Consider the following 7,640-nt stretch of genomic DNA (forward strand, 5'->3'; position numbering starts at 1 on the left):
GATGTCTGTTATCTTTTCCTGGAAATTAAGATTCACAGCTCCTGTGCACTGTGATACAACATGAGAAGGAGTTGTGGACAAAGAAAAGGGGCAAAACTCCCTCTGACATTTTCCTTGGGATCCCATCAAGTCCAAGTCCCTCTTTAGTTGCACTTACATCCTTAATAATTTTCTGAGGTGTAGACTTTATTAGATGTACTGTTCTGATTTGGCTAAGAAACATTTATTTTTCTGATGTTGAAAGAATGTGTTTGGTGATTTTTGTAATGTATACTCACAACAAGCGCTGACAGAGAACTAGTACTATCATATTAGGTGGTTTGTGATTGGTATTGCACATATCTTGATGGGGCACACAGCTCACTGACACCCTCCAGATTTTCTCTGCACTTTCTCTGCACCATGCACTGAGTGGTATCCTTTTGCAGGCAAAGGGAAAGAATCATTGTTGATATTGCTGCTTGCAGTTCAACGCATTGTGCTCACGCTTCCCCTCTTCTTGTCACTGAAAATGTTATTTATTGATAGTGCTGACATCAGCAATAAATAGAGCTAGCTGGTTTACATCGCTGATGAGAATGTGTATCTCATAACTCTTTGTGCACAATCTGACTCCAAATCATGCCTCCTTATCCCCCCTCCTTTAAACACTGTGTTTCTGTATTTCATTATACAAACAAGAATTAATGCAGACAGACAAGAAATATGAGCAGTCATTTTTATTACATTTCTTTTGAGTACAGAGGTCGTCTTGGACTCATTGGCAAAAACAGGCAACTACAAATGCCAGATCTGATGTACACCCTTTTGCAGAGCTCATTATTTAACCAATAGATTTTAATATAGTTAGGACGATTACGATCCCTGATCTAAATTGTGTGTGTGTGTCGCGGGGGGGAGGGAGGGAGGAGGTTGTGTGAATGCACAAAAAGATTAGCTAGTTATTAATACTTCTCTGTAAATCCAAGCTGTCATCTAAACCATGATCTGTTCACTCTGTCACACTTCGGAGTGTGTTTCTGCTTATGTTTGATAATTGCAAGCAGTTGTGGGTTTGTCTAAACCTCTGTGCACAAACCACACCAATGTGTATAAATCTTACATTTTCCCAAATGGATCACATATCCATTATAGACGCAATTTCATCCATAAAAGTATTCAAGACAAACTTGTGTAAGACTGTCAAATAGTATGTTTTAATCAAGAAGAAAAATCATTCTCTCTACTCAAGAGCGTGATATCTGCAAGCTGTAGGAGGCCTCTGCCTCAGTCAATTATTTAATAAAATATCCAGTCAAACAGCAGACTGTTTTGTTATGGCATGTAGGGCACTCTAAATCTCTAGGGCCTCATGCACCCTTCAGCCACCCCAGCTTTTTACTCTTGGTTGATTTAAATGGGCACCCCCTGATTTAGCTGGAATTCATAAATTACTGTAGTTTTGAATGCTGAGTACCTGCTGGGCCATGGGCCCTTGTTAAAGAACAGTCTAGGAAACTGGAGAAGATGCAGTTTTCTAAACAAACACACATGGAGTTAGAAACTGGCCCTGAAATGTTACCTTTTCCTGTATTCTGGCATCTTCGCACTACTCTGGAAGTTGGAAAGCCTCCAGATCCTCCCCGGCTGGCAATGGGAAGTCTCCAGCTGGCATAGAACAGAAAGAGTTGGCTGCTATGCTGCTCTCTTAGAAGCCCCAGTGTAGGAAAGTGCCAATGTACTGATGGTCAAATCCTGGCCTCATAAGAATGGTTTGACCCAGTACAGCCAATGGTCCATCTTGCCCAGTATCCTGTCTTTTGAAATGGCCGATGCTAGATGTTTCAAAGGGAGTGAACAGAACAGGGCAATTTGTTAAGTGATCCATCCGCTGTCATTCAGGCTCTTCTAGCAGTCTGAAGTTCAGGGCATGGGCTTAAATCCTTAACCATCTTGGCTATTGGCCATTGGTGGACTTATGCTTCATCATACCTCTTGTGGGGCCTGGCTATCCAATGTATAGTAGATCAGCCCTTAAGATTCTAATCTGTACTAATGCTGGTCTGGTGTAGTTCGGGACTCAAGATCCTCTGGAAACAGTAATTCACCAGTTTCACTTCAGTTCATACACTTTCCTTAGCACAACCCACTCAGTCATATTTGTAGTAAAACCAAATTAAAGTTTATTTAACAGAGCTTGAGATAGAGATTCAAAATAAAGGCAAGTAAAAAGATTTGGAAATATAAGGTTACAGGTAAAAGAAAAATGTAAGATGCAAACTACAGCCTATACTTATTGACAGGTTTCAGAATAGCAGCCGTGTTAGTCTGTATTCGCAAAAAGAAATTTTCTTTTTGCGAATACAGACTAACACGGCTGCTACTCTGAAACCTGTCATTATGCAAGGCACTGAATTTAGCCATATAGAGTGGAAATCTGTCAACTTCATGAAAAAACTCGTACAGATACAGACAGACATCATCTTCCTCTCCAAATGCAAACAGATGGACGTCATACTGAAAGGACTGAAGGTAAAAAATCCATTACAATCTACATACCACACAGACTATGCTGACAGCTTGTGCCACACACTCTCAAAGAAACTGCGGAACCACCTGATCAACATCCTCTACAGCAAACAGGGAAAGATTAAGAATGAGCTCTCAAAACTGGATACTCTCATAAAGAACCAACCCTGCACACAAACTTCCTTGTGGCTGGACTTTACAAAAACTAGACAAGCCATTTACAACACACACTTTGCTTCTCTACAAATTGGAGAACTTCAATCTCTCTGGTCACTCGATTACAGACCTAAGAGTGGCTATCCTTCAACAAAAAAGCTTCAAAAACAGACTCCAATGAGAGACTGCTGAATTGGAATTAATTTGCAAACTGGATACAATTAACTTAGGCTTGAATAGAGACTGGGAATGGATGAGTCATTACACAAAGTAAAACTATTTCCCCATGTTATTTCTCCCCCTCCCTCCCCCCCCCCCCCAGTTCCTCAGATATTCTTGTTAACTGTTGGAATTAGCCTACCTTGCTTGTCACCATGAAAGGTTTTCCTCCCCCCCCCCCCCCCCCGCTGCTGGTGATGGCTTATCTTAAGTGATCACTCTCCTTACAGTGTGTATGATAAACCCATTGTTTCATGTTCTCTGTGTGTGTGTATATAAATCTCCCCTCTGTTTTTTTCCACCAAATGCATCCGATGAAGTGAGCTCTAGCTCACGAAAGCTTATGCTCTAATAAATTTGTTAGTCTCTAAGGTGCCACAAGTACTCCTTTTCTTTATAATTATTGAGTTACTTTCCTGTCTAATAAGGTATTTCTCACCCAAATCTATTCTAAACAGCACTTCTCCAGTCTGGAAAACTGAGATCCACCATTCCTGAGACAACCCCTGCTGACAGAGTCACTCCTCTGTAACGGATGTCTCCTTGTCCTAGTCTTCTTAAATAGATTGTCTTTCGACCCAGGGGTTCACTATTCAGATACTTTTATTGGGGTTCTTTTCTCTTGGTAAATGCTGAAGCCATCACTTGGACCAGACTATAATCACAAACTGGCTCAGTCCACAGGAAGCCATTGTTCTCATGTTCACTGATCTCATACTCTCCTTCTAGGGGCTAGGTTTTGCTCCAGACAGATCTGGAACATAATATCCTACATGTTCCATAAGTCTAAAATTGTTTCCTGTACAAACATCTCATAATAAATGTAACAATCTGTTAGTTTTTAGCTTTCAGCAGAGACCACACATGACCTCCTTTGGTGAAATATTGAGACGATGGTCTGATACATGGTAATATATCTGTACCTGAGCGTGTCTGGGCATGTCTGTGTCACAGTATGTGGTGGTGGTCTTTCCTTTTTTTTTAATTTAACCCAAAAGTACACGTCGCTTGTGAGAATTTTGAACAGTCCTTACCACCTAAATTTAGTGCAAAAATTTGAACACTAAATTTGGTTTGGTTGTTTTTTAAAATTTTTTTACTGACATGATGTATATTATCTTTTTACAATTTTTTTCTTCAGTAAGCCAAGAATCAATTTTTTCTCCCCCAAAAGACCCAGTACAGTTGCAGCCTTTACTAACTGCTCACATTTACAAGTGAGTTGTGACTTAAGTTTCATACTGACTGTTTTGCACCAACAAAACCTTTTCTACCCCTAATGAATGCCAAAATCATCACAAAACCATGCCTAATGGATAATGCATATGTTCCAATGAAATGGGGTTTTAATTTACTGTTTTACTTCCTGCGAGGGGTATTTTTTTGCCAACTACTGTCTTGTAGGCAGTGGCACTACATTTTGACAGCTGAACCTGCAATCTGCAACTACTTGAAATGTTTTCAGTTCTGTGAATTAATACTGCTTTTATTTGTTTGAAAATTTTTCATATCTAATACATGACTTAAAACAGGATTTACTGTAACTTAAACGTGTAAGTTCCTGAATCTATTTCTTCACACTTTTGGAGATTGTAGAGTTGCTTCTCTGACTGAGATCTAAGCATCTCACATTAACTGACTGGGGCCTGCTCAATACTTGGATGAAAGCTACGTGAGAAACATAGCTTCTACCGGCAGCCAAGCTCCCCTCCTACCCCCCAGCGCCTCCCCCTCCCACTGGCAGCCCTGCTGATCAACTCCTCCCCCTACCTCTCAGTGCCTCCTGCCTGTCGTGGATCAGCTGTTCCACGGTGTGCAGGAGATGCTGGGAGGGAGGGGGAGGAGCAGGGACAAGGTGAGTTTGGGGAAGGGGGCAGAAAGAGGCGGTGCAGAAAGAGGTGGAGTGGGGGTGGGACCTGGGGAAAAGGGGTAGGGTGGGGCTTGGGACGGAGCAAGGGTAGGAAGAGGCAGGGTAGGGTGGGGAAAGTGGGAGAAGGGTGGAGTGGGGGCAGGGCCTGGGGCAGAAGGGAGGGGTCAGCACCCCCGGGTAGAGAGGAAGTCAGCGCCTATGCTGAGGAAGATCTAAAATGGACACCCTGAAAAATTTTGGAAGACATTACTGATTCCACCAGCACTTCCATTTTAAATACTGGAATATCTCTCATGAGTTGTATCTCTGAAAATGTTTTAAGTGCAGCCACTGTAAGTTGTGCTGATGGTGAATATTTAGTAGATGTTACTCATCCCTCTGGGTCATCCCAGGATCAATAATCCAGCATCCAACAACCTCTTAAGGAGAACTATTTTGAGATGAAAAACTGAGCAATACCTGCTTGTGCTCATTAAAAACCCTGTGGCACTCTTTGCAAGAGCAAAAAGGCAGTGTTATCTAGACTGGTTTTCAAAAGTGCCTAAGGAAGTTAGGAGCACAAGTATTAAAGGGATTTGTGATCCTAAATCCTTTTGACATTTAAAAACCCCACCACAGCAGATAGGGGAATGAATTGGGACTCAAAAGACCTGAGTTCTGTTATTTGCAGTTTCACTTACCTTGGGCAAGTCATTTCACTTCTCTGTATCTATATCTCTTCCCACCCTTTGTCTGTCTACTTAGCTGGCATTTTCAGTGGAGCCGAAGGAGTTAGGCACCCAGGACCCAGTGAAAATCAATGGGATTTGTGTGCCTAAATTCCTTAAGATCCTCCTTTTGAATAGACGAGCCACAGACTACAAGCTCTTTGAGATGAGGACTATCTCTTGCTTTGTTTTCATTCAGGGTCCAACACAATTGTGCCACTAGACACTATTGCAGTATAAATAATTATAATTTCGAAAAGACAAATAATATTGATACTTTAATTGCTCTGAGAGTTTGAAGTCCTTGTTTTGTTTTACATATATTTATTTTTATAGTGGATAGAAAATATATATTCTTATGTTTCTAATTCTGGTGCATCCAATCCTGTTGCCATACCAGGAATGCCCTGTTGATTCATAGTCATATACAGAAACAAATTTTGCTTGGGAATTAATGGATCAGAATATATGTAATGGGATATAGAATATTTCCCCTGTAGGTCACCAGTTTGAATTTGGCTTGGGGGTTCTTGACAGAAAATAATTACTATCTGTCAGCCCTTTGGTGGCCTGTGTGAAAACTGGTGGTTTCAGTCCAGATATTCATATTGCAAAAAAAAATTGCTTACAAAATGTATTTTATGCTGAGTTAGCAACGTACTAAAATACTTGTTTGCATATTTGTTATATCCACATCTCCTACACTTCATCTGTTCGTGTCTTTTACACATTGTGAGCCCTTTAGGGCAGGGATTATCTCTTTTCTGTGTTTCCACGGCACCCAGCACAAAGGGGGCCCTAGGCTTTTGGGTGCTATTGTAATGTAAATATTTATACTACTGTTAATAAACTGCCAACCTGGATATGCATTTTGTATGTTCATGCCAGTAAATTAATAGTTTGGTTCATGATCTGACATATCAATAATGTTGAGGTAAGATTGTGGCTGTTGGATTCTGAAGATAAATATCTGTCTGATGCAGACCATTGACCATATTAATTATATATTAAAAATGTTACTTAGGGACCTACGGTTATTAATTCTATTAGAATTTTTGAATAGGGGACCTAGTACTTACTGAGAATTGCTTGCCAAAATAATTAATCGCAACTGAATATAACTTTCTAGTATTTGCTGGGAAACTTAAAAATCATTAACTTGTTGGGTTGGTGATATCTACATACAAAATAGTACTACTCATGTTGACTGATGCATGCTTAACTTTAAGTATGTGAATAGTCCTTATAATTTGTGAATAAATCTACTCCCAAGTATAAGCATTTGCAGGATTGGGTCTCTGCCATCTGTTGTTTCCAGCTTTACCATGAAATAAAGAAAAAAATCTATCTTGAACTGTTCTTTTATGAAAACAAGGGCTGTATAGCTACTTCACTGTGATACACTGCGGCCCTTGTTTCAATCCATAGAAATAGTAGTTCCTAGGTTAGAGCTATGACTTGCTTCTGAGTGTAACATAATTATAAATTGCACAAGTGGATATTTAGTGGGTTGGGACTTGTATATTATTTTTTCTTTCATCACTAATGGGAGGTTAAATTTATAGCTGGCGGGCAACTTTCAGCATTAAGAAAAAAAAAAGTAACTGATTGTTGAGCCTAAAATTAATATGGTTTAAACATGCGTTGGATGGATATGGTAGTCTAATATATTTGAACACTGGTTTTTATATTAAGTCAGAAGACTAACACTCAGAATAAATCTTAGTGTTTAAAAGGACTTAAAATGGCATTTCAAGACACACAATTCATTAATATCATATGTTGTTTATTCTTACAAAATACTGAGAGAATCACCATCTTATCACTTGGTTGCTGGCTTTTGTGTTTAGTCAAGGTTAATCTTGTAGATGACTTTAGAAACTTGATCTGGAAATTCTGAAACAGGAAACACTAAATGGGACTGCAGGATAAGTGTTATTCTACAGCAATGATCTGACTCAGAAAATGGAGTAGTAGACATATTCAGGGCTTTTAACTAGAGCTTATTTTCTGTTTAGTAGCAGTTGACATGTCGATATCAGATTATACTTCTGAGGCATGATTTTGCTTTCACTTACCCCTATGTAAATCAGAAAACTCATGGAGACGGTTCTAAAACCAGTGTAATTGGGATCAAAATCTGGCCCCATGGCCCTGAAATTATAGCCATATATTCTTGC

Source organism: Dermochelys coriacea, chromosome 7 (genome assembly GCF_009764565.3).
Source record: "Dermochelys coriacea isolate rDerCor1 chromosome 7, rDerCor1.pri.v4, whole genome shotgun sequence".
In the NCBI taxonomy this organism is placed as follows: domain Eukaryota; kingdom Metazoa; phylum Chordata; order Testudines; family Dermochelyidae; genus Dermochelys; species Dermochelys coriacea.